We start from the raw sequence: 26,737 nt of genomic DNA on the forward strand, positions 1-26,737 counted from the left end.
ATAGGAAATGTGTCTCAAAGCCTTTGAGAAGTTCACTATTTTGAAACAACACAAAAGCAAGTCATTTTCTCTTCTGTCAAACAGGGATCATATCATGACTTTAGGGTGATAGGAAAAATAAAAATAAAATATACATGTATGTATGTATAAGTATGTATATATATATATATATATATACATAAAAGATAGAAAGCATGATAAATTGAGTGCTGGCACTCAGTCCCACTATTCACACAGTCCAACCTGGTTAGGAATCTCTTGTCAGTCACTAAGAATTAGCACATGGTATTAAGATTCAAAGAAATCACATTCTAAGCAATGCCTTGGAAGTTAAATGCTTCTTAATCACTCTCTAAGAAGTTGCCTTATCTACTTGTCCAAACATGATGGCTAGATGATTGGAAGTGTAGAGAATGAACAGTTACCAAGGTGATGGATAAAAACAAAATGCTGTCATCACTGCTACTCCTTGTCCCCAGGCCCACCCAAGTGGAGAAAGAAGACACCATTTTTTCCCCTTGAGTCTCAACTTAAGTATCATTTCTGTACTTAGACCAGGTGGAAGGAGAGTTTATGTGAGACAAACCTTGAAACTCTTATATCCCCTCATTTGGAACAACAACAGACAGGAAGAGCCATAAAAACAAACACCCTTAGAATCCTTTTCTTTTGATGTACTTCTTTTCTGAACCGTTCTAATCCATAAAAATCATCAATGGAGCCAAAAGACACTTCTGGAAGAAGAAGGACATCCTTTGCATAAGTGATGTGTCAGCTTAAATCAGGGGTTGTCACACAGGTGTGTTTAGAGCCACATTTGGAATGAGAGAACTCCTTCCCTGTAATGTTTCATAGCCCTTACTTACCCATGGTGGCTTCGTGGATTTTCAGGATGGATGCAGCTTTCTTATTTCATAATTACCTTTTTCCCTGAGGGGAATGGCCAGGGAAGAGAATATGTGAAGTAAAACCAGGAGGACTAGTGATGATACCAAACATCAGTCTTCAGAATCAAGCTGCTTTAGTACTTGTGATAGAAATGGAGTTCAGGAATGTAACAGACAACATGCCCTGACTTGGCTTATGAACAGCAGAGTTTTCAGGAGTCTCTGCTTTTTTCAAAGCTGAATTATCCAGTAACCATTTATCAGCTATTTTACAAAGGGATGGGTCTGGGGAGGCAAAGATAAGTGGGCAAGGTGAGTGCTTATGGAAATCTAGGCAAATCTTTACCAAAACTTGGAATCTTCTATTTTGTCATTGTTAACAAAGCCTTCCCTGAAATCACAGGAATAACTTGTGTCATTTGGGGGGCTTTCATATGGTGGAAATGTAGTCGTGAATGGGGAATTGGAAAGAGCAGAGTGCTTGGTGGCTTGGTGCTAAGAGTCTGATGGTTAGGGATGGATGGATGGATTAAAAGGATCAAGAGATCCATCCCATCATTCTAATGACCTACCAGAAAGAAATATAAAAGGCTTTTCTCTACCAAGTTGCAAAATAGCCCAGAAGTTGCAACATTCGGTTACCCTTACCCTCAATTTTAATGCTGCTTCAAAAACATCTATGGAAAAGCAGAGAACACAGAGAAATACAAAATCCCTCTTCAAGATACGCAGCTGAAGGTCACTGATTTTACTCTAACATGGTTTGATCATTCCATTAATGTATATTCAATCAATCTTTATACATACATATAAAATATAGATATATAGTCATTCTACATATAATGTTTACATGACCAAAACCTCATGAAAATTGCAGCTGTAAAAAAAATGGCAAGAACCAGCATGCAAAGTTAGAGACAGCTGAGATAACCCAATAAAGCATGTGGTCACTGGGATAAAAATAGTGGGTGATGTTGTTGCTTAAAACAGGAGACAAGAAAAGCAAAAGTCACCTGTAGCATTGAAAATATGCTTGAAACAGTCATGAAAACAGGAATACAGAGACTTGTGAGTAGCCTTTGTGGACTGGTTGCCAAACTGTTTTATTTACTTATAATTTCTTGAACATATGGTCCCTGAGTCCTGCTTTAGAGAAGAAAAGAAGATCATGTAAAACATCTACTTTATCCTACTAAGTCCATCAGGACAAGAGAGCCCCTAGCAGGACCTCATTGCTATTGAGGTAAGCCAAGCTTGGAAGTGAGCTGATAGATTCATTAAGGTAGTTAGATTTCAGTTTTCTGAATTTGGAATTCTCCTCCCTAAGGGTCATTTCTTTAAGGAAAAATTTCTTTCCTTAAAGAAGTATGAAAGTTTGTCTGTTTATGTCCCAGGACTAAAAGATAAAACAAAACAAAACTATGAAATGTGATAAACCTATAATGTACTTAAATCATTTCTTTTTCCATTTTCTTTCATGCCCTCTTTCTAATTTCATTTTTATCATCCTGCTTTCCTTTAGGTATGACTCTAGTGTAACAGAACTTCAAAAACAGCACAGAACTTCAAGAAACAACTTTAAAACAGTTTTCTGGGAGAAAGGATTCAGTAGGGAACGTTTTCCCCAGAGTCCACGTTCAAATTGGACACTCCACTCTCCTGTATTACAGGCAAGTGTTGGGTAAGGCCTCCTGCACTACCTGGGGAAGGTGAGTCTAACATCTTAGGCATTAGAAACTATGATGGTGAGGTAGCAGGCTGAGAATTACAGAGTGGGGGGTTAGAAAGTTCCTATCCAATAACCTGTCCAAGTCCCTCAAGCAGAAAGGCAGAAAGACAATAGCTCCTCATACCCTAAGCCCAACCCTACTCCTGGCTCCAAACCAGGTTGCAGTCTAAACTCTCCAAACCAGAGAACAGGTTGCAGTCACTATAACTTCTAGAACTTCTCTTCATGGTCTGAAAAGAAATGATAAGGTTCCTTTGGAGTTTATGTTACTGTAGGTAACATGATAATTCACATACATGCAAAATTAGTCACCGGCCGGGCAAAATTTGTAAGGTCTTTTCCATGAATATCTATCTGTGTACTCATATAGAATTATTTTTTGGTCTGGTTGTGGGGTCTGAACTCTGGGCCTGGGCGCTGTCCCTCAGCTCTTCAGCTCAAGGCTAGCGCTCTACCACTTGAGCCACAATGCAACTTCTGGCTTTTTTCTTTTTGCCTATGTGGTGCTGAGGAATCGAACCCAGGGCCTCATGGATGTAAGGCAAGCACTCTACCACTGAACTACCTTCCCAGCCCTCATATAGTATTTTCATTTAGCCCTCTAAGGCATGTAGTATTATCAACTTCCTCAAGCAATATGAAGCACCTTAAGAAGTTACTGGATTGAAGTATCCAATTCAGAATCCGTTCCGAACCACCAATCCCTAACAAGGTTAAGTTATGAATATAACTGTAAAACTGTTGGTGTGGTTTTATTTCACAAAAATTTTAAAAGCCAAAGAAAGATGGACCACAATTGAAAAGGGCTAGAAGATAAGGAGACCTACCGTTTTGGTGATTCTGCATTGCCCTGCAGACCTCATAAGGTAGCAAGTTACCTCTCTCTCTCTTTCCTTCTCTCTCTCTTTCCTCTCTCTGTTTCTCTCTGTCTCTCTGTCTCTCTGTCTCTCTGTCTGTCTGTCTGTCTGTCTGTCTGTCTGTCTGTCTGTCTGTCTGTCTCTCTCTCTCTCTCTCTCTCTCTCTCTCTCTCTCTCTCTCTCTCTCTCTCTCTCTCTCTCTCTCTCTCTCTCTCTTTTCTGTGGGAGTGAGCATTCCTGGGGCATGATGAAGTTGGGGCCTGGACTCTGTCCCTGAGCTTTCCTTGCTCAAGTCTAGAGTTCTGCCAGTTGAGCCATAGTCCCAGTTCTGGCTTTTTGATGGTTAATTGGAGAGAAAAGTCTCATAGTCTTTCTTACTCAGGCTTGGCTTTGAATGATGAATCTCAGATCTCACCTTCCTGAGTACCTAGGATTATAGGCATGAGCCACTGGGTTCTGACAATGTCTGTCTTTTTAAATCACAGCATACTAGGGAAATAGCTGTGGTCACAATTCAAGACTTCTGATTCTCACCACATGTATTAAGGAAGGAGAAATTGGCAGGAGCAAGAACATCTAACGAGCTCAATAAAGAGATAATTACCTGAAGGGAGTAGACTGGGGATACTTTTCATCTGTTCTGAATTCATGAAGAATTTTATCTAAAATGTGTGTTAACCTCAAATCAGTAAGTTTCCTATTTTGTGATGTGAACTTCTTAAATGCCTTTTGAAACCATTTCTCTCAGAGGATTTCTAGATATTATCAAAGCTTTTAAACCTACATGGCAAAGCAGCCTCTTTTAAGAGGATGTGTCTTTGGAGCACCTTTTGACTAGAATTAGCTCTCCAGATTCAGATTTGCACATCAGTTGGCTTTCCCAGCTTTAGGACCGATGAACATTCTATGGGCTCTGCTGCCACCGTCTGACAACTCATGTCAACAACAGCTGATTCATGGTTTTGGAACCAGATCAAGGGATCTTCTAGGTGAGTGGGAAAGGCTTGATTTTAGTGGAAACTGAGGAGCAATATGGGAAAAGAAGAAAATATTCTATTGTTTGAAAAGTGAAATATTCTAAAAAGAAAGACAGCTATGCTGGAGCTTGGAAATTGAAATTTGTACTTACTCTTTCAATCCTATGAAATTATATCATGAAGTGGACATAAAGGCAAAACTCTTTTCTCCCCCTCCCCTCCACCCAAATCTTTCCATCCCTATATTAGAACAACTTCTTTATTTAAAATATTTGTAGTAAAACCACATCAGATATAAAAAGAATGAATGTTTGTTTTCATAAGGCATTCTTGTTTTATAAAATGATTGATGGCAGTGCATGTGTGTGTGTGTGTGTGTGTGTGTGTGTGTATTGCAGAAAATTTTGTTACATTTTATGTGGTGCAGTATGGGTAGTGAAATATTTATATGTTTATGGTGTATTGTTTTGTTTTGAAACTTATTGACCCCTTCTTTAATAGTTCTCCTTCTCCTTATTTAGCCTCATCTGTTGCCTCAAGATAAATGCACTTTGTGTGTGTGTGTGTGCACATACACACATGCATGCACACATGAATTAACATGAACATGCTAGTACTGGAGTGTGAAATCAGGACCTTACACTCTCACTTGGCTTTTAAGTTCAAGGCTGGTTCTCTACCACTTGAGCCACAGCTCCACCTCTAGCATTTTTGTTGGTTAACTGGAGATAAGAGGCTTATGGATTTGACTATCCAAGCTGTAAACCTTGATTCTCAGAGTTTAGTCTTATGAGTAGATAGGATTACAGGCATAAGCCACCAACACTTAGCTGAACATACATTTTATTCAAAGTTAAAGGCAGGTTTAATTTTGAACTCCAAAGAGTCTTAAAACACGTTTAAGAAACGATAGTTTTAGACTCAGGCATTTTACTGAAAAATCTATGAAAATTTCTGGAAATGACATTGGAAAAGATTCTTGGCACATCTGAAATTCTCCTAGACATTGAGATAAAATGACAAATTTGGAGAAAAATCAAGATAGTTGCTATGTTCTTGATGAGGCCAAGTGTATCTCCTGAAGATGCACATGCTCTAATCTTGGTTTCCCATGTGAAAATGTCAAGAAAAATCAAAATTAAACAACCTGAAAAGGCCACTTCTGCTGGGCACAGATACCTCATTGCCTATAATCTTAGCTACTCAGCAGGCTGAGAGCTGAGGATTGTGGTTTGAAGCCAGCTCAGGCAAGAAAAGTGTAAGAGATTCTTATCTCCAAGTAACTACAAAATGCAATAAGTGGAGCTGTGGCTCAACTGGTGGAGCACTAGCTTTGAGCACAGAAGCTCAGGGATAGTGCTCAGGTTCTGAGATTAAGCCTCAGCACACACACACACACACACACACACACACACACACACACACACACACACACACACACATCTTCCAAAGGGCCCTAATTTAATTTGATAGTAGTGTGGAACATTGCATGCCCCAGAGAATCTACTGGTAGGTGAATAGGTCATTGGGAAATTACCGTTGGAGGAAGTTACCATTTTTCTCACAAGACCTTAGTCAGTTCCTATGAGAATCAGTTGTTCAACTGATGCAGCCTGGCCTTCAAATCTTCAGCTTCCTTTTTTACCATCTGATCTCTTCTGCACATGATTCTGCCATTAAGATGTCATCTGCCACAAGGCCTACACCAGAGTGCCTAACAGAGGGTGTTACCTAATACTAGGCTTCCAGACCCCAAAATGTGAGCTATCTCCAAAGACCTGATTTCTTTATATAGTACCCAGCAACTGGCATTTTGTTAAATTAACCAAGACAATAGGTTTCCGATAGATCCTACACTTCTGTGCATGGAATGGTGGCATAAGAAGCCCCACGGACTTGCTCCTTAGTGCAACATCCATAACTAATGAAAATTCTTCACATGTACATCCAATCCAACTATCTAGAACCTGTATTATGGGCATACATCCAATTAATTAAACTTTATTCAAGACATAGTATCAGATCTTAGCACAAACAGCATGGGTCTATGGCCCTTATCAGCTACAAACCTTTTCTTTTTCTTAATCCCAACTAAAGGGAACTGATGTTGCATTCTGGACATATGTGTTCTCTTGAGAGCTCTCTCCCTTTGATTATGGTATGCTCCCGGGAAGGGTAGGGCATCAGCACTTTTCATTTCTTCCAGTTGTGTACATCTGGGACCATGGAGGTCTCCTCATTACACAGCCCTGAGTCACAGGCAAGGCTCTGTCCAAGCATCATAAGAGAAAAATCAATGAGCCACTGATCATCCTTACTCAGCTTGCTGCTGAAGCTAAGAGGCCATAGTGAGAGAAGCAAATAAGGCTTCATGCCACCACCATGCCAGATTCCTCATCATAAAGCCACTTCAAGAGAAGCAGACCACTGTGACATCTTTAGGAAGCCTTGCCTCTGCCCATGGACAATCTCTGAGCCTTTTCTCGAGAGCTAAGAGGAGGGGTAATGATATTATGATGCTGTCATACATGAATGAAAAGTTATTAAAGAAACCCATTATTTTACACAATTAATATAGGCTTTTAAAGATGAAAGATCCAGAAGCATCACTCAAGAGAACAGACTTTTACTTGAAACAGAATGTAGAGAAGTTCAAGAATGTTCTTGACAGAAACAATGATTTGGCTGGTAACCAATTAAGTGGAAGCTGGCTGTTGGGTGAGTGCAATGGGTGAGTGCAGGAAATGAAAGGCAGTAGGTAATTTCTCAGAGCCAGCCCAAACTTTAAAGACCATTGCTTCAAAACCATTGCTGCAAAGGGACTGAAATTTAAATGAAAATTAGCGTGAAACAGTCTGTGCCCCTGAACACTGTCAAAACCGATAAAAAATAATCAACAGCTAATTAATGGAGAGAGCCTAAGAGCTGAGTGTTATATGATCAGAGGCAAAGAGTTCAGAAGAGCCTGTTAAAAAGAGCTTTGCCAAACCTACTGTCACCTCAGTGTCTGCCTGAAGAACAACCCAAGGCAGTACTCTCTGAGGACCAACACCATAGGTTTTACACTGCTGAGAAATAGGCATCAATGAAATATTTCAACCAAGTCACTAACCAACTAATCAAACAGGCATTGCCGACAACAACCCCTTGTGTCCAGAGTTGCTACAATATATAACCTAAAATGTCCAGTTTCCAACAACAGCAAATGTCTTATGTAAAGACATAAGAAAGTATGACCCACTCACAGACAAAGGAAGACAGGCAAAGAAGTATTTGTGCAAGAGTGCAGGTGTCAGACTTAGCACATTGTGCAGACAGGTGTTATCAATTACGTTCAAGGAACAAAAGGGAGCCATGATTAAGGAAACAGAGAAACATGCAAAGACAATGTCTCTTCAATGAGGCAGTATCAATGAACAGATAGGTGCTGTAAAAAGGACCAATGAAAATTCTGTTGGTGAAAAGTTCATTATTCACTGGATTGAACAGTGTCTGACAAAGTGTTGATCTGCTCAGAAGCTAAGCACATGACTGCTGTCAGCTGAACTGTGTCCTCTACAAGGTTCATACATGGAAGCCCTTACCCCCAGGGCCCTGTGACTGTGTTTATAGAAAGGGTATTTACAGAATTAAAGCTATCTGAGATCACAGGGGACAGGACTCTGACCTGATGGTACACATAAAAAGAGAAAAAGACAGGCATACACATTCTCCTCTCTCCATGAGAGCACAGTCTGAGCTCATGGCCTTCTACAAGCCAAGAAGAAGACTATCACCAGGAGCTTTGATCCTGGACTCCTCAACCCTAGATCTGTGAAAAAATAATTTACGTTGCTTAAAACCATTTAGTAACTGGTATTTGATATGCCAGCTTACCAGGAACAGTGATATTTTGTGAATGTTAATGATATCGTATGTCATTATAGTTGTAATTAGTAGACATTTTAGATTATATATATTTTAGATTATATGTGTGTATATATATATGTATATATTAACAACTCTGGACATAAGCACCCTGGGTCCTAGATGAACTCTAATGACTGTTGTCCTTATAAGTAGAAGGAAATATACAAAAGTGTAGTATAGACACAGGAAAGATGTCTACATGGAGATTGAGGAACAGATTGGAGTTATGCTTCTGGGAGAATGTTTCAAGACTCCAGAAGCTAGAAGAAAGATATTCCCTTATAGGCTTCACACATACAGCAACCACCTTCATTTGGATTTATAGCTTCTAGAACTGTAAGTAAATATCATTCTGTTGTTTTAAGTCTCCAAGTTTTACTATTTTGTTATGACAGCCATAAGAAGTTATCTAAGGAACGTGTGGCAGGCATATGGTGCTTGCCTACAGGCTGCTGGAATTTGTTGACTCATGGCCCCTTCCTCCATTTCAAAGACATGGCTTCCCCCCCCCCCTCTGAATCTGTTTCCCTCTGTTCTCACCACAATCTTTTTTTCTCTTTATTGTGTATTTAAATATTTCAGCTTGTAACAAGAACCCTTATTACTTTACTTAGGATTCACCTGCAAACCCAAAATAAGATTTCCATGTCAAAAGGCTTAATAATGTTTTTTTTCTTTCATGCATGTGTTTCTAATGCATTTATAAGATTATTTCTTTGTTGCTTTGTATGTCCCTCCCCCACAGTATAACCCCTGCTTTCACTATATTTGATGTCAGTATAACTTGTGGGGGAGATGGGGAAAAACAAGTCGTTTAAGGATACAGGTGGACCTGTTGCAACAATGAGAAGTACAAGTTGTCATGTCAAAAACGAGCTTTACAACGTGGGGGGGGCAGAGGATGGGGGGAGGCTGGGAAGGGATGTGAAAGGTAAACAAAGGAGGAAGCTGCAATGCTTGGTAAGAAATGTATGCATTATCCTGCCCATGTAATTGTAAGCCCTCTGTACAGTATGTTCACAAATAAAATAAAATAAAATAAAGGCTTAATTTTACCACATTTGTAAGGTTCCTCTTACTGTATGAGACACCATTCACTGATTCCAGGAGTTAGAACATGATAACCCAAGAGCCAGTTTCCCATATCACATCACTAGAATGAGCTTCAAGTAGGAAAATGTCAAGAGGTCCAGAAATAGAACTTCAAGATAAGAATATTGAAATTGAAGAAGAAATCCTGAAATCAGTAAAAGGAAGAGAAAATGTGATTTAGAAATGAAATCTAGTATGCCTTACAACTCACTTCTCACCAGTGAGAACAAAAGGAAAGACTAAGGGAGAAGAAATTATCCACCAAAAGTTCTATACCCAGCATAACTATCTTTCAACACTCAAGGCAAACACTAGGAAAGACAGTAAACGAAAAACTTCAGAAATTATTGCTCAATAAGACAGACAACAAGTACAAAATGTGTCAATCATTAGAGCTCAGAAAATTAAGCAACATAGAACTCAAGAAACATAGATGCACTTAATAAAAACAATCAGCAAGATCCTGAGCTTCCCAGCTCATCAGTAGCTTGATTTTTTTTATAAAAAGGTCCATAATCTTGGCACCAGAGAGGTAGAACACAACTTGCTTCTTTTAAAACCTCATTTCTGAAGAAGAGTCTTTATGTATCTTGCCTGCTGGTTCCATGGAAAAACACACTTGAACGGTTCTTCACTTTTTCAGCTGCACTTGAACTTACCTAGTGATAAAATTCTCTCTCCAAGAAGCATTACCTTAAATTTTATCAATACAGGTGCCTGAATCAAGAGACTAACAGGAAAGCAACAGTCTCAACAGAACTTTAACAGGGAAACTGAAGAATGCAGTGTCCTGGAAAGAGCAGTGCACATGTAAGGCTTGCTCAGGGCCTGAGGTTGAGAAGGAAGACAAATGCAGTGTATGCCAGCCATGCGGCACATAGGTTCTTCCCAAAGTAAAGAGAATAGAGCAAGAGCTCTCCAGCATGCATTTCCAGCACTAAAAAAACAGAATGAAGTGTCTTTAAGAACTTTGAAAAGCTCCAGAATCTAAATTACAATGTACTTAATTAATATAGACAACTGGGTGCATGCTATAAAAGGACTTAGAAGGCACTGAAGTGTCACCTGTAACTGGCCTTGAGTTTCTGTGTAAATGACAAATGAAAGTTAAAACAAAGTTTTCCACTGTCTAGCTGAATAATTGGAGGTAAATAGAGAATGCAAATAGAGAACTCCTTGACAACCACAAGTAGATTGATTAGGCTTAATGCTTATTTGGTTTGACAAAATCTCTGTCTAATTATAAGATGACCACTTACTAGCATATACATTGGCCAAAATCACAGAAATACAAATAGGACATAATTTGCTCAGAAAAGTTACTAAGAAAATGAGGGTAACTGTAAGTATTCATAACAAAAAATCACCAGAGAAGGAGATATGAGAGTCCAATTTTGTACTTGCCTTAATGTAATATTTGTAATGTATAGTTATCAACAAAATACTGAGACATGGAAAGAAAGAAGCAATTCTAATCAATCCAGAATTGTAAAGGGCTCCTAATAAATATCTTCCCCGAGTTTGGAGTTTGGAAGATGGAAGGAAGATAACAGTAAACCAACTAAGCTCTTTTGAAAGAAAAAATGTCTTAGGGACTCACCAGGCTTTCTGCATCTAGAGCATCTAAAGTACCTGCATAAGAAGAGAGAATTAAGTCCTACCAGAGGCCGTTTTGGCGGGAGTGACATCGGTAATGCTAGCAGCAGCAGCCGAGGCAGAACTTGCAAACTTACTTCAGTGAGAAGTTAAAGACCAGGAACAAGAGCCCACAGTCCAGCTGACCACATTGAGACACAGAGTCCACTCATCACCTCAGAGGCAGTCCACAACGCCAAGGGAAAGCATGAATACCTCACAAAAGACATTCCCTTCCCTCACAGAGAACAGTGTCTGGAAGGAAATCCCTCCCCTTACCCAAGAACACCACCATTTTTGAAAGTGGAAAAGAGCCTGCCAGAGCACCTGGTTGGAAAGACTTGCAGAAGTGGCGCCATTTTTCAAAAGGACAAAGAAACCTAATAACCTTGAACCACTGACAGAAAACAAAAAGCTTGGCCAGGGGAGGGGAGTCACACTCTTCTCTTCAGGAGCAAGCAAGGTGGATTGCAGCTCAGTCAAGGCTAGCCAGGCATCTTGGAATCAGAAAACCAATAGTCTCTAAAATCTCTCTGAAAAATAAAATGCACAAGTCACAAAAGCTGACAGTGATTTCAGACTGTGCTAAGAGAAAGGTTGAACACAGCTCCACCAGCCTCCTGCCTTCCTGAAGGCCACTGATTCCAGATATGCTGCAGTATGGCTCACTCCAAGTGCACTGGAGTGAGGAATCTAGGTAACAGCCATACCCTGTATCAACAGGGTATCTGAATCCGAAAACTGACCACTACAAGGAAATCAAAGACTCCACTAAGAGACTGAATAGCAACGTCAGGAGTCACAAAGTCCCCCAAGCAAATTGGAAAACCATTTTATTTTTATAATTCTTCTTAACTCTAGTTTTTTCCCTTATTTATTACTATTCTGTTTAGTCTTAGATATATAGTCTACAGTGATTACTAGACCTTTTTCCTAGATGTGTGCATACTTAATTGTAGATATTGTTTTGATTTCTCAATGTTATATTTCTCTATTTTTCTTGGAATTTAGAATTTTTGATTATGCACATATATTTTTTCTCAAATTTTTAATTTATTTTTAAATTTTAGGTCTTATTTTTCTCCCTTCAGTTCTTGTCCTTTCTTTCATTCCTCTATTCTTATTTGCTCTTCCCTTATTTTTATTATATCTCTTTTTTAAAAAAAAGATTATTATAAGGTTTATTAGAGGAGCCATATTTCCCCCAGGAGGGAGCACATGGTCTCCTTCACCATGCAGGTAGCAGGAAGGTCTGAAGGATAGGAAGTGAGGTAGATGGGAGTTCAGGTGGGTCTGGGTGGAGAGAGGGAGGAGCCAGCTGTATTAATATTTCTTTTTTCTTTCCATATATATATATTTATTGTAAAAGTACTATACAGAGGTGTTACAGTTACATGAATAGGGTAATGAGTACATTTCCTATTGAACATTGTTACCTCCTCCTTTGATTTTGCCTTCCCCACCTTTTCCCTCCCCCCACATGAAATTGTAAAGTTCATTTTCAACATAATGTTTGTACATCTAATTGTTACAATGGTTCAACCTGTATCCTTATTTAAGTATTATTTTGTTATATCCCTTCTCCTCTCCGAATTATAAAAATGTATATACACGATGTAGGACATCAGAATCAGATACAGTGAAAACAGTGGTTATACTGTGGGGGAAGAACATACAAGAGAAACAAGTAAATTACATAGTGAATTATAAGTTTGTTAAAAACACTAGCAAGAAAGAAAAAACCACTTGTGTCCCTCTTTTGGGGTTCATTTCACTTAACATCATCTTACATGGTCATATGTACATAGCTTTTGACCATTTTTGCTTGTCCTAGACATATACTAGTTATTGAAAATAAGGGAAACCATGGGACCTATGTTTCTTTGGGCCTGGCTTACTTCACTTAATATATCTTCAAGTCTATCCATTTCCTAACAAATAGGACAATGTCATTCTTTCTGATGGAGCCATCAAATTCCATATATATATATATATACACACACACACATATATATGGAATTCTATGTATATATACATATATACATACGTACATACATATATATATATATACATACATACCATGTTTTCTTGATCCATTCATCTATCTGGGTTGGTTTCATATCTTGGCTATGCTGAATAATGCTGTGATAAACATGGCTGTGCTGGTAGCTTTGGTATGACCTTGTTTGTGAGCGTTTGGGTAATTGCCCCAAAGTGGGATTGCTGGGTCATAGGGGAGCTCTATGTGGAGTCTTTTGAGGAACCTCCGTACTGCTTTCCAAAGTGGTTGAACAAGTTTACACTCCCACCAACAATGCAGTAGGGTTCCCCCTTTGGCCACATCCCCTCTAGCATCTGTTGTTACTAGATTTCTTTTTCTTTTTCTTTTTTTTTTTCTTTTTTTTTTTTTCTTTTTTGCCAGTCATGGGGCCTGAACTCTGGGCTTGGGAGCTGTCCCTCAGCTCTTCAGTTCAAGGCTAGCACTCTACCACTTGAGCCAGTGTCACTTCCGGCTTTTTCTGCTTATGTGGTGCTGAAGATTCGAACCCCGGGCCTCATGCCTGCAAGGCAAGAGCTCTACCACTGAGCCACTTTCCCAGCCCTGTTACTAGATTTCTTGATTATAGCCATTCTAAATGGGGCGAGGTGGAATCTCAATGTTGTCTTGATTTGCATTATTTTATGGCTAGAGAAGTTGAGCATTTCTTCATGTGTCTAATGGTCATTCTTTTTTCCTTTTCAGAGAAGTCTCTAAGTCTTTAACCCACTTATTAATCGGGCAGTTGTTTCTTTGAGGATTTGTTGTTGGGGGATTTAATTTTTTGAATTCTAAGCATATTTAAGATATGAGACCCTTGTCCATTTTATGGTTAGTGAAGATCTTCTCCCAGTCTGTGGGCTTTCTATTGATCTTGCTAGCTATGTCTTTGCCATGCAGTAGCTCTGCAATTTTCATGCAATCCCATTTGTCCAACCTTTCTTTGATTTGTTGTGTTTCTGGGTCTTTATTAAGATAATTTCAGCCTGTGCTAAAGTGCCTTTGGAATATCATAAGCATGATGACGCCAACTAAAGATTAATATTTCTTTAAATTTCACTTTAAATTGTTTCCCTTTATTTTTGCTTTCTCTCCTTCTCATTTTCTGTAGTCCACTTATCCCTAGTTGTTTGTCTGTGAATTAGACTGTATGTGTTTCTATTTTGACTCTGTCCAATTGGCTTATTCTGTTATACTCACCCTGCTCAGAATGTTTTATTGCTAACAATAGATTTGATCACTGGCTACAAGTATTTATAATCTCTGTTCCTGTACCACAGTACCCCTCTCCAAACAAAAAAGAGGAGTTAGATAGATCCAATGCCTATCTATGATTTTGAACTTCTAACGTCTGTGCAATTATTAGATTCTGGGTTGGCTTTTGACTTTAAATTGTGTCTTATTGTGATATTAGATGTGCTTTTGTTTCAAAATGGGCAGAACAAATCATAGAAACATAAGAAAAATGGCAAGTTAAGGAACCTCAACTCCCACACAAAATAACCATGCAATGGAACAATTGCTGAAAGATCTAGCAGATCTCAAAATGCTGTAAAGACACTGTTGATAAATAAATTGAATGCAAAGGTAAAGCCTGATTATTAGAGGAATTATGGAATCAACAAACAAAAGCTAAATGAATTTCAAGAGAAGGAAAGAGAGTGAAAAAATGGTCATCCATATAAAGGATATGAGACACAACATGGAAAATCAAATCAAGGAAATCCATAGAAGAGCTAAAACAAAGTTTCAATGGATAGATTGAAACCATCAAACATGATCAATTAGAAAACAAGGACATTTTTTTTTAAAGTAAGAAGTACTGACAGCTGATTAGAAGACATAGAAGACAGAGTCTCTGGAATCAAAGACAGATTAGATACTATAGAGAAAAGACAGAGAACTATTCAGAACAAATGAACCCCAAGATAAGTATTCAAATGTTTTTTCTCTCTTGTGATTGTTTCTAACATGTTTATAAGAGGATTTCTTTGTTGCTTTGTATGCCCCTCCCCTACCGTATAACCCCTGCTTTCACTGCATATGATATTGGTATAATTTGTGGAGGGGAAGGAAAAAACAAATCATTTAAATAGGGATAGAGGTGGACCCATTGCAACAATGAGATGTACAAGTCATTATGTCAAAAAACGAACTATACAACTTTGGTGAGGATGGGAGGGTGGGGGAGTGGGAGATGGGAAGGGTTGGGTAGGGGAAACAAAGGAGGAGGCAACAATGCTTGATAAGAAATGTACTCATTACCTTGCCCATGTAATTGTAACCCCTCTCTATGGTATTTTCACAATTAAAAAAAAACAAAAACAAAACAAAACAAAAAAGATAAGGGCCACAGGGACTCAAAAGAAGACCAAATTTAAGATATAGGTACTCAGCCAACTAATTGGGAAAAATATTTACCAGCAAAATATCAGACAAGGATCTAATATCCATTATATACAGGGAACTCAGGAAACTAATCCCTCACAAATCTAACTAACCAATCATGAAGTGGGCAAGGGAACTAAAGAGAGACTTCTCAGAAAAAGAGATAAAAATGGCAAAGAAACACACGATGAAATGTTCATCATCCCTGGCTGTAAAGGAAATGAAAATAAAAACAACACTGAGATACCACCTTACCCTAGTCAGAATGGCCCACATCCTAAAGTCAGCCAATAACAAATGCTGAAGGGAATGTGGAGAAAGAGGACCCTCCTGCATTGCTGGTGGGAATGTATACTAATACAACCACTTTGGCAAACAGTCTGGAGATACCTCAGAAAGCTAAATATAGACCTCCCATACAACTCAGCCATACAACTCCTAGGCATCTACCCTGAGCAACAGGAACCTGTATACAAAGACACATGCACCTCCATGTTTATTTCAGCACTGTTCCCAATAGCCAAGATGTGGAAACAACCCAGATGCCTCACTACTGATGAGTGGATCCAAAAATTGTGGTATACAAATTTGTATATATACAAATATATACAATGGAATATTATGCAGCCATTAGAAAGGACAAAATAATGGCATTTGCAGGGAAATGGATGGAACCAGAGCAGATTATTTTGAGTGAAGTAAGCCAAGAACAGAGAGACAAATGGCACATTGTCTCCCTGATATGTGGATGTTAAAGCCAAAATACAAGAAGATATGGCAAAGTAACAGGACTCAAGAAACAAAGGACAGCCACTCATTTTGTCATATATTGCTAAATGACTCCATGCTCTAGACCATACATATGGTAGATATATGCATGCAACAGAGAGAAGCCAGGAGGAGGAAAAGAAAAAGTGGGACAGCCTATGCTAAACAAAAGGAAAGAAACATAAACATCACCTGATATGGAAAAAATAACTTGTCAAAGCTCATAGAATTCACAAACTGTATAGACCATGATAATGACAATTTGCCTTGTGAAAGTTAAAATGTGTTTGTGACTCTATCACTATTTCACAATACTGTGAAATATATGCAATTTATGTAATCTCCTAATCTCAATTAAAGAAAAAAAGTGTGAGAGAAAACCTAGCCAAAAAAAGAGAATATACCCAAACAAACAAACAAGCAAAAAACAACAAAATAGTGAGAATAGGAAATTCATAACAGAAACAAGCAAGAGCTAGACTATTATAAGGGAATACTTTGCAAATTTTTATGCTAACAAATTGTGGGATCTGGAAGAAATGGAAGAATTCCTAGCAAACAGATATACTCAAACTAATCCATAAGATTTAAATGAACTAAATAGATACATAACAAGTAATTAAATAGAAATGGCAATAAAAGACCTACCATTGAAGAAAAGCCAAATAGCCAATGAATTCACAGATGAATTTTAGAAGGCCTTCAAAGAAGAATTCACTCCAATACTCCTCAACTTCCTCAATGAAATTGAAAGTGAAAGATCACTATCAAACCCATTCTATGAAGCCAGCATAACCCTCATCCCAAAACCAGACAGGGACTCCTTAAAGAAAGAGAATTATAGACCCATCACTTTGATGAACATTGATGTAAAATGTCTCAAAATTCTAGCCAACCAAATTCAGCAACTCACCAAAAAAATTATACACTATGTTAAAATGGGATTCATTTCAGGGATGCAAAACTGTTTCACATCAACAGGAGCAATGACAAGAACCACATGATCATTTCAATGAATTCAGCAAAAGCATTTGACAATATCCAATACCCCTTTATGAACTCTGGAGAAAATAACAATCCATGGAACGTTCCTCAATATAATAAAGATTCTGTATGACAAACTTACAGCTAGCATTATACTCATTGGTGAAAAGTCAAAAACATATCATCTAGATCAGGAAACAAGACACTCCACTCTTCTTTAATATAGTATTGGAATTCCTAGCAAGAGCAATAAGGCAGGAGATAAATATAAAGGGGATTCAAATAGGGAAAGAACAAGTAAAACTCTCTCTTTTTGCAGATGACATAATCCTATATTTGAAGAACTCCATAGATTCCTCTCCCAAGTTACTTGAGTTAATACAAAAGTTTGGCAAAATAGCACGGTATAACATTAACCCACAAAAATCAGTAGCTTTTCTGTATGCCATCAATGAGAAGAGTGAGGCTGAAATCAGGAAAGCAACTCCTTTTGTAATAGCTTTCAAAAAAAGTAAAATATCCAGGAATTAACAAAACATATGACTGACCTCTATGATGAAAACTTTAAAAATCTAAAAAAAGGAAATTAAATCAGATTTAAGGAAGTGGAAAAACCTCCCATGCTCTTGGATTGGGAGGATTAACATAATGAAAATGGCAATATCACCAACAGCTATCTGTAAATTCAATGCAATACCCATCAATATTCCAACAATTCTTTAATGAATAGAAGAAGCAACCCCCCAAAATACTGTGGAATGATAGAAGACCCCAAATAGAAAAAAAAACCAACAATCATTAGCAGGAAAAACAGTGTTCAAGAAATATCAATACCAAACTATAAACTCTATTATAAAGGCATATTTGTAAGAACATCTCAGTCCTGTCATACAAATAGGCCTGAGAATCAATGGAATATAAGACCCAGAAATGAACCCACAGACCTATAACCACCTAACATTTGATAACAGAACCAAAAACACAGGATGGAAGAAAGACAGCTTCTTCAAAAATTGGTGCTGGCAACAAATTGAAGAGAGACTCGACAAATGGGACTACCTTAAAATAAAAAGCTTCTGCACAGCTAAATCTATTGCAACCAAGCTAGAAAGACAACCAACTAATTGGGAAAAAATATTTACCAACAATATATCAGACAAGGGGTTAACATCCAGTATATACAGGGAACTCAAGACACTAATCCCTCCCAAACCTAACAAACCAATTACTAAATGGGCAAGGGAACTAAAGAGGGACTTCTCAGATGAAGAAATAAAAATGGCAAAGAAACACATGAGGAAATGTTCACCATCCCTGGTTGTGAAGGAAATGCAAATAAAGACAACCCTGAGATACCACCTTATCCCAGTCAGAATGTCCCACATCCACCAGTCAGCCAATGACAAATGATGGAGGGGATGTGGAGAAAGAGGAACCCTATTACACTGCTGGTGGGAATGTACACTTATACAGCCACTTTGGAAAGCAGTCTGGAGGGTCCTCAGAAAGCTAAAGATTGACCTCCCTTACGACCCAGTCATACCACTTCTAGGCATCTACCCTGAACAACAGGAATCAATATACAAGGACACGTGCACCTCCATGTTTATTGCAGCACTGTTCACAATAGCTAGGATATGAAAACAACCCAAATGTCTCACCACAGCTGAGTGGATCCAAAAATTGTAGTATCTATACACAATTGAATATTATGCAGCCATTAGAAATGACAAAATAATGGCATTTGCAGGGAAAGGGATGGAGCTAGAAGAAATCATGTTGAGCGAGGTTAGCCAAGAGCAAAGAGACAAACAGTACATGGTCTCCCTGATAAGTGGATGTTAAATCCAAAATGTTAGGTGATCTGACAAAATTAACAGGACTTAAGAAACAAAGAACTTCCACTCATCTGGTCGAACCAGTACTAAATAACCCCACGCTGCTGATCACATGTATGGTGTATATGTGTACACCATTATATGTTATAGACTGTGATAGACAATTTGCTCCAGGAAAGTTAGAATGAGCTTGTGACTTTAAATGAGCATCATTATTCCACAATACTGTGAAATTTGGGAAATTATGTAATCACTTAATCACAATAATAAAAAAAAAAACACCAGAAAATTAGAAGTGGCGCTATGGCTCAAGTGGTAGAGCATGAGCCTTGAGCTGCATTGTTCAGGGACAACTCTCAAGGCCTAGAGCTCAAGCCCCACCACTGACCAAAAAAAAAAAAAAAAAAGGAAAAGAGAGATCTTTCATGCAATTGTTTCTAACATATTTATAAGATTATGTCATTGTTGCCTTGTATGTACCTCCCCCATGGTATAACCCCTGCTTTCACTATATATGATGTTGGTATATGTGGAGGGGAAGGGAAAAAACAAATCGTTAAAACAGGGATACAGGGGGACCCATTGCAATAATGAGATGTACAAGTTGTTATGTTGAAAAACGAACTTTACAACTTTGGTGGGGGAGACAGGGGGGAGGATACGAAGGGATGAGAAAGGGAAACAAAGCAGGAGGCTACAATGTTTGGTAAGAAATGTGCTCATTATCTTACCCATGTAATTGTAACCCCTCTGTATAGTATTTTTACAATAAATAAATATACATATAAATAAAAATATTAATGAATATTTGAAAAAAATTGGTGCTGGCAGAACTGGCCACAGAAAATCACATACAGAAATGGATCATATACAGAAACTCAAAATGGATCAAAGACCTCAACATAATAACCCATGCCCGGGGAAAATATTACAGGAAGAGATAAGAAAAATACTAGGGCTCCTTGGCACAGGTTGAAACTTCCTAAATAAAGATTTGGAATCACAACAACTCAAAGACTAGATAAATGGGACTGCATCAAACTCAAGATTTTCTGCATGCCACAGAACATTACTAGCAAGACAAAATAGAAAGCCCACAGAATGTGAGATCTTTACTAGCTATGTATTAGACTAGGGTCTTTACCTAAAATATACTCAGAGTTCAAAAAATTAAGCCTCCCCAAAACAAATCCACAAAGAAACAACAAACCTATTAAGTGGGCTAAAGGGAGACTTCTGTGAAGAAGAAATAAGAATGGCCAGCATATACTTGGAGAGATATTTAACATCTCTGGCCATAAAAAAAAATCAAAGCAATAGTTAGAATGTCCATTATCAAGAAAACAAATAATAACAGATGCTGACAGGGATCGGGCCAACGGGAACGCTATTAAACTGTTGGTGGGAATATAAACTTGTTCAACCACTCTGGAAAGCTGTATGGCAGTTCCTCAAAAGACTACACATAGAGCTTTCCTATGATCCAGCAATAGCAGTTCTGGGCATCTATCCAATTGATCACAAACCAGGCTACACTAAAGCCACCAGCAGGACCACGTTCATTGTAGCATTATTTACCATAGCCAAAATATGGAATCAACCCAGATGCCCCTCAGTGGACAAATGGATTAAGGAAATGTATTACACACACACACACACACACACACACACACACACACACACACACACACACACACTAGAATGCTAGGCTTTCCTCAGAAAGCATAACACTGCCCCATTCATAAGGAAATGGAAAGACTTGGAAAAAATTAAATTAAGCAAAGTAAGCCAGAACCAAACACAGCCCGCATGATATCCCTCATTTGTAATAATTTTAATGTCCCTATAAACCTACAAATAATCCCAATGGATAGTAAAAACAGATCATTACACCTGGACATGATTAATTATACAGTAGTCAAAGATTCACACAGTGAGAATAATGAAGGATATTCTTAGGAGAGAATTACAAGAGCTCAATAGCTATGTGCATATGATCAGATGAAATGATGCTTGTCAAAATGAACTCCAAGCAATGGAGGCAAGACGTTCCTTCTTACACTGTTTCCAGTTGTTTCCTTTTTTCTTATTCCCGTCTGTCACTGTGATTTCTCTATCCTTCGTTGATCTGATTTGAGGAGGAGAAGGGGAAGCACAGAAACAGTGGGACAAAGGATGAACCAATTCAGCAGTGAACCCCACTGCAACAACTCTGGGGGAAGGAAAGCTGGGAGGGAAAACCTGGGAGAGAATGAGGGAAAGGATGACACTGTTCAAAATGAAATATATCCATTATCTGACTCATGCAACCGTAACCCCTCAGTACATCATCTTTACAATAAAATTTTCCAAAAAATAAAGCCAAAAGGTATGATGAGGAAAAGTTAGAAAACAAAAATCTTCCCTAAGAAACCTCAGAATTGCACTTACTAATCAGACTCAGCTTTGTTAAATATTCTGAAAGATTTAAAGGAAGCTATATATAAAGAGTTAAAAAAATAAGACCAATCTCTCACAAAATATCAATAAATAGATAAGAATAATAAAAGTACAAGATGGATATACTGGAATTAAAAGTAGAGTAACTGAAATGAAAAAAACATTATAAGAGAAATTCAGATTTTAGCATGCAAAAGAAAAAAATTGGAGAAAAACACCTCAAAATATAGAACATGATAAAATGTGTTACTATACATTCAAATTCCAGAAGAAGAAATAAGGGCTAGAAAATTCTCAAGTTAGATTTAAAACACTGATCTACATAACTAAGATAAGTTAATCTATATAACATGGTAAAATAGCCTTGAAGTAGAATAGAATATCCACATACCTGGAGATTTCATATTCAAGGTGTTGAGAGTTTTCAGGGCAGCAAGAAAGAAACTATGACTCATCACATACAATCTCCTTAGTAAGTTGAAAGTGGATTTCTTACCAAAATCAATAGAGACTAGGAAGATGTGGGATTGAATACTTATTGTGCTGAATGAAAAGTAATTATGTAGAAAGAATTCTGTCTAGAAAAACTCTACTTCGAAAAAGCAGGGTAGACTGGAGCTCTTGCAGTGCAATCAATTAATGTATGGTATTTATACAAAATTTATACACTAAAATTAACAAAATCTCAGAGCCTTTGTACGATAAACACTATTGTGAGCTGAAAAGAACATAAGGCAGCAACTCCAATTCACATGAGGAAACAAAGATCATTGAGAAAGTGTATTTACATAGTAAAGATAGAGAAGCATACATAGTTTTTTTTGAGAAAAAGGTACACTGTATTTTTTTTAAATAAGTTTTTTTTAATTTTGAAAATACTGTACAGAGGGGTTACAATTACACAAGCAAGGTAATGAGTTCATTTCTTATCAAGCATACATAGTTTTTGTCATTATTTTTTCTCTCTGATATAAAAGATTACTGCATAAAGCAATAATTACAAATCTATGTTGCTGGATACCATATATAGAGATACTGAAAAGGGAAACACAAAATAATGCAAGAAAGAAATAATTTTTAAAATTGAGTTGAAATAATTCAATTATGGAATAGAGAACTAGGCCAGCAGGGAATGCTGATACTTCTTTTTTTTTAATATAAATATATATTTATTGTAAAAATGTTGTACAGAGGGGTTACAGTTACATGAGTAGGGTAATGAGTACATTTCGTTGCAAGCATTGTTACCTCCTCCTTTGTTTTCCCCTACCATCACTTCCCACAACTCCTCCCACCCCACCCCCTACCCCGACATTGTAAAGTGTCCTGTACATCTCGTTGACACAATGGGTCAGCCTGCATCTCCATTTAAGCATTCCACAATATCCCTTCCACTGCCCAAATTACAAAAATGTATATACAAGATGCAGAACATCGGCATCAAATCCAGTGAAAACAGGGATTATACCATGGGGGAAGAACATACAAAAGAAGCAGAAGAATCTAGCTTCTCAGGATGTGGAGATAGGAAGATCATGGTTTGATCTATAAAGTTAGCATGAGACCTCATCTGGGAAACATGTACTAAAATAAAAAGGACCAGGGCATTGATAAAGTGGTAGAGCCTTTGCAAGCCTCTGAGTTTGACCCTGGAACTAAAAAGAAAAGGAAAACAGATAAAAAAAATCAATGAAGGCAACAAGTGTTTAAAATTTTACCAAGTATGGCCACAGAAAAGGTTCATATTGCTGATCACAAGTAAGAGCTGACCAATGTGACAACAAAATAGGAATGTCAGACTCTCCCTCCCCTCCTCCTCCCTCCTCCCTCCTCCCTCCTCCCTCCTCCTCCTCCTCCTCCTCCTCCCTCCTCCTCCTCCCTCCTCCTCCTCCTCCCTCCTCCTCCTCCTCCTCCTCCTCCTCCTCCTCCTCCCCTCCTCCTCCTCCTCCTCCTCCTCCTCCTTCTTCCCCCCCTCCTCCCCCTCCCCCTCCTCCCCCCTCCTCCTCCCCCCTCCTCCCCCCCCCTCCTCCTCCTCCTCCTCCTCTCCTTTTTCTCCTTCTCCTCCTTCTCCTCCTCTTCCACCTCCTCCTTGTTCTTCTTCTTTTTCTTTTTGTCAGTCATGGGGCTGGATCTCAGTCTGAGCACTATCCCTCAGCTCTTCAGTTCAAGGCTAGTGCTCTACCACTTGAGCCACAGCACCACTTCCAGTTTTCTGGTGGCTCATTGGAGTTAAGAGTTTCACAGCCTTTCCTGACCAGGCTGGCTTTGAACCACGATCCGAAGATCTTGACCTCCAAAGTAGCTAGGATTACAGTTGTGAGCCCCTGGTGCCCCGCTCAGACATACTTCTGAAGAAAGTATTTTGTTGACAGATTTGATACCATAAAGTAACAAGTTCCTAGATAAAACACCTGTCTCAAGTTCCTAGATAAAACATCTTTCTCAAAAAGAATTAGAAAATTGAATAAGTTATAAAAAAAGATTGCACTAATATTTAAAAAAGTAATGTAATGTTCAGATAACTTTTCAGGTAAAACTCTACCAGATGCTTAGAGAAGAATGAACATTAATCTTTCATGAATTCTTCCAGAAAATAAGAGAAAGGATTGCTTTCCAGCTCCTTCTATGGGGCCAATTTTACCCTCATTGCAGAAGCAGACAAAGACATCTCAAGGAGAGGAGACTGTAATCAGCATTTTTATTGAATTTAGATACAAACTTCTTCAATAGAACATTTTCAAACCAAAGTCAGCCATGTATCAAAATGATCTCATTATGACTAAGAGGGATTTATTTCAGGAATGGAAATTTGATTTAGCGTCTGAAAAATCAATTAATACAATGCACTATATCAATAGAATAAAAGATAAAAATCTATGGGATTATCCCTTCGTTGAGATAAAAGAAAATGAGAAAGAGGACAAATACCAAAACTTTTATGAGAGAATATGGGGGGGGGGTCACATAGTAAAAATCTTTTAGGAACAAAGAGGAAGTTTCTCAGCCATGTAAAACGCATCTGTAAAAACCCACGGCTAACATCTTACCTAACCATACAAAACCGAATGTTTCCCCCTAAGTAGTAACATAACATAGTCAGGAGTAACATAAAAATGCGAGTTTTTATCTTCCCTAGTCAGCACTGTAGTAGATGCATACCCAAGGCAATTAAACAAGAAATTAAATGGAAGGAAATTTTTAGAAATATTAGAAATATTTAGAAATATTAGAAATAGTCAGATGCCTGTTGCTCATGCCTGTAATCCTAGATACTCAGAAGGCTAAGATTTGAAAATTGAGTTACAAATCCCCTGGGAAAAAAAAGTCTGTGAAGTTCTTATTTATTTATTTATTTTTGGGTCCGGTCATGGGGCCTGAACTCTGGGCTTGGGTGTAGTCCCTCAACTCTTCAGCTCAAGGCTAGAGCTCTACCACTTGAACCACAGCGCCACTTCCGGCTTTTTTTTCTTTTTGCTTATGTGGTGCTGAGGAATCGAACCCAGGGCCTCATCCATGCAAGGCAAGCACTGTACCACTGAGCCACCTTCCCAGCCCCTGAAGTTCTTATTTTGAAATAACCACTCCCCAACCAGGAGTAAAGCTGTGACTTAAGTGATAGAATATCAGCCTTTAATGGAGAAAGCCAAGGGGGCAGTGAATAGGCCCCAAGTTCAAGCCCTAGTACTGGCACCCTGCCCCCAAACACACCCCAATACACATTAAGAATAATAAATATTTTAACATGGTTTCAGAATATAAGATACAAAAGTAAATGTATTTATCTGAAAGTAAAACTAAGAAAGCAATTATATTTTTGATAAAATTAAAATACTTAGTAGTCAATTTTATAATAATAATTCATAATCGAAAAACTACAAGCCATTGTTGAAAAAAATTAAAGACCTAAATAGATGTAAAGACATCATATGTTTATAGATTAGAAGACAATACAGGTAATATCCACATTTCCAAAACTGACCCATAGATTCAACATAAATACAGCCATAATCCTAGTGGGCTTCCTTAAACACATGGCATCCTAAAACTCATCCTGAAATTCATCTGTAAAGGCAAAAATCCAACATAATCCAAATAATTCTTCAAAAGAATAAAAACTGGAGAACTTCTATTTCCCAATGTCAAAAGTTACCAGAAAACTATATCAGCACAGAACTGGTATAATGCACAAGATGAAGATGAATGGTATAAGACCTGTGACTTCAGAAATAAACCCATCCATTTGTAGTTAATTAGCTTTTTTTTTTTTTTTTACTAGTCACTTACTAGTTCAATGGGGTAAGAAGTCTCTTAAGCAGATGGTTCTGGAACAACTGGCTAGTCACATCAAAAGAATAAAGTTACAGTCCTTTACACAAAAAATCTACTCAAGGCCTGGGAAGGTGGCTCAGTGGTAGAGCGCTTGCCTTGCATGTTTGAGGCCCTGGGTTCGATACCTCAGCACCACATAAGCAAAAAAGAAAAAAGCCGGAAGTGGCGCCGTGACTCAAGTGGTAGAGCGCTAGCATTGAGCTGAAGAGCTAAGGGACAGCGCCCAGGCCCCATGGCCGGACCCAAAAAAACAAACATACAAAAAATAAATAAAACTTAAAAAAATCTACTCAAAATGTATTATAGATCTAAATGAAGGAGCCAAAAATATGAGATTTTTCTGAATAAATCTTTATGAGCTTACGTTACTTAAAATCTTCTTAGATAAGGTGTTACCACTGATAAAGGAAAAATTACATCTTTAAAATTAATCAAATTAAGTGTGCTTTCAAAGTATGGGGGGAAATGCAAATGCAAACCACTTACAATGGAAAATATTTTCCAATTAGGTATCTGACAAAGGACATGTATTGAGAACTATGAAGACCTTATATCATTCACAAACAGGAAGAAAAGAACCAAACCCAAATGTTCTCTAAACAGACATTTCTTCAATGAAGATCTGTAAATGACCAATGCCATCCTCATAGAAGAGTGCCTACATGGTTAGCCATTAGGAAATTCAAACCCCAACACCAAGTATCATTCTATGCCCATTAAGATGACTATTACTGAAAAACAAAACAAAACACAAAAAGGAAATGAAAAAGTGTTGCTGAGAGTGTGAAGAAATTAAAAGCCATGTACCTTGATGTGGAAATGTCAAAACTTGTAGTTGCTGTGGAAAACAGAGGTGGTTCCTCAGAA

At 38.0% G+C, this 26,737-nt stretch overlaps 1 protein-coding gene across 1 annotated transcript in view; it reads right to left on the minus strand.

Annotated features, from left to right (window-relative positions):
- Kcnu1 (potassium calcium-activated channel subfamily U member 1) overlaps window positions 1-26,737 on the minus strand; it is a 167,878-nt gene that overhangs the window by 80,810 nt on the left and 60,331 nt on the right. The window lies entirely within an intron of this gene.

Source organism: Dipodomys merriami, unplaced genomic scaffold (genome assembly GCF_024711535.1).
Source record: "Dipodomys merriami isolate MVZ:Mamm:240054 unplaced genomic scaffold, mDipMer1.0.p SCAF_12, whole genome shotgun sequence".
In the NCBI taxonomy this organism is placed as follows: domain Eukaryota; kingdom Metazoa; phylum Chordata; class Mammalia; order Rodentia; family Heteromyidae; genus Dipodomys; species Dipodomys merriami.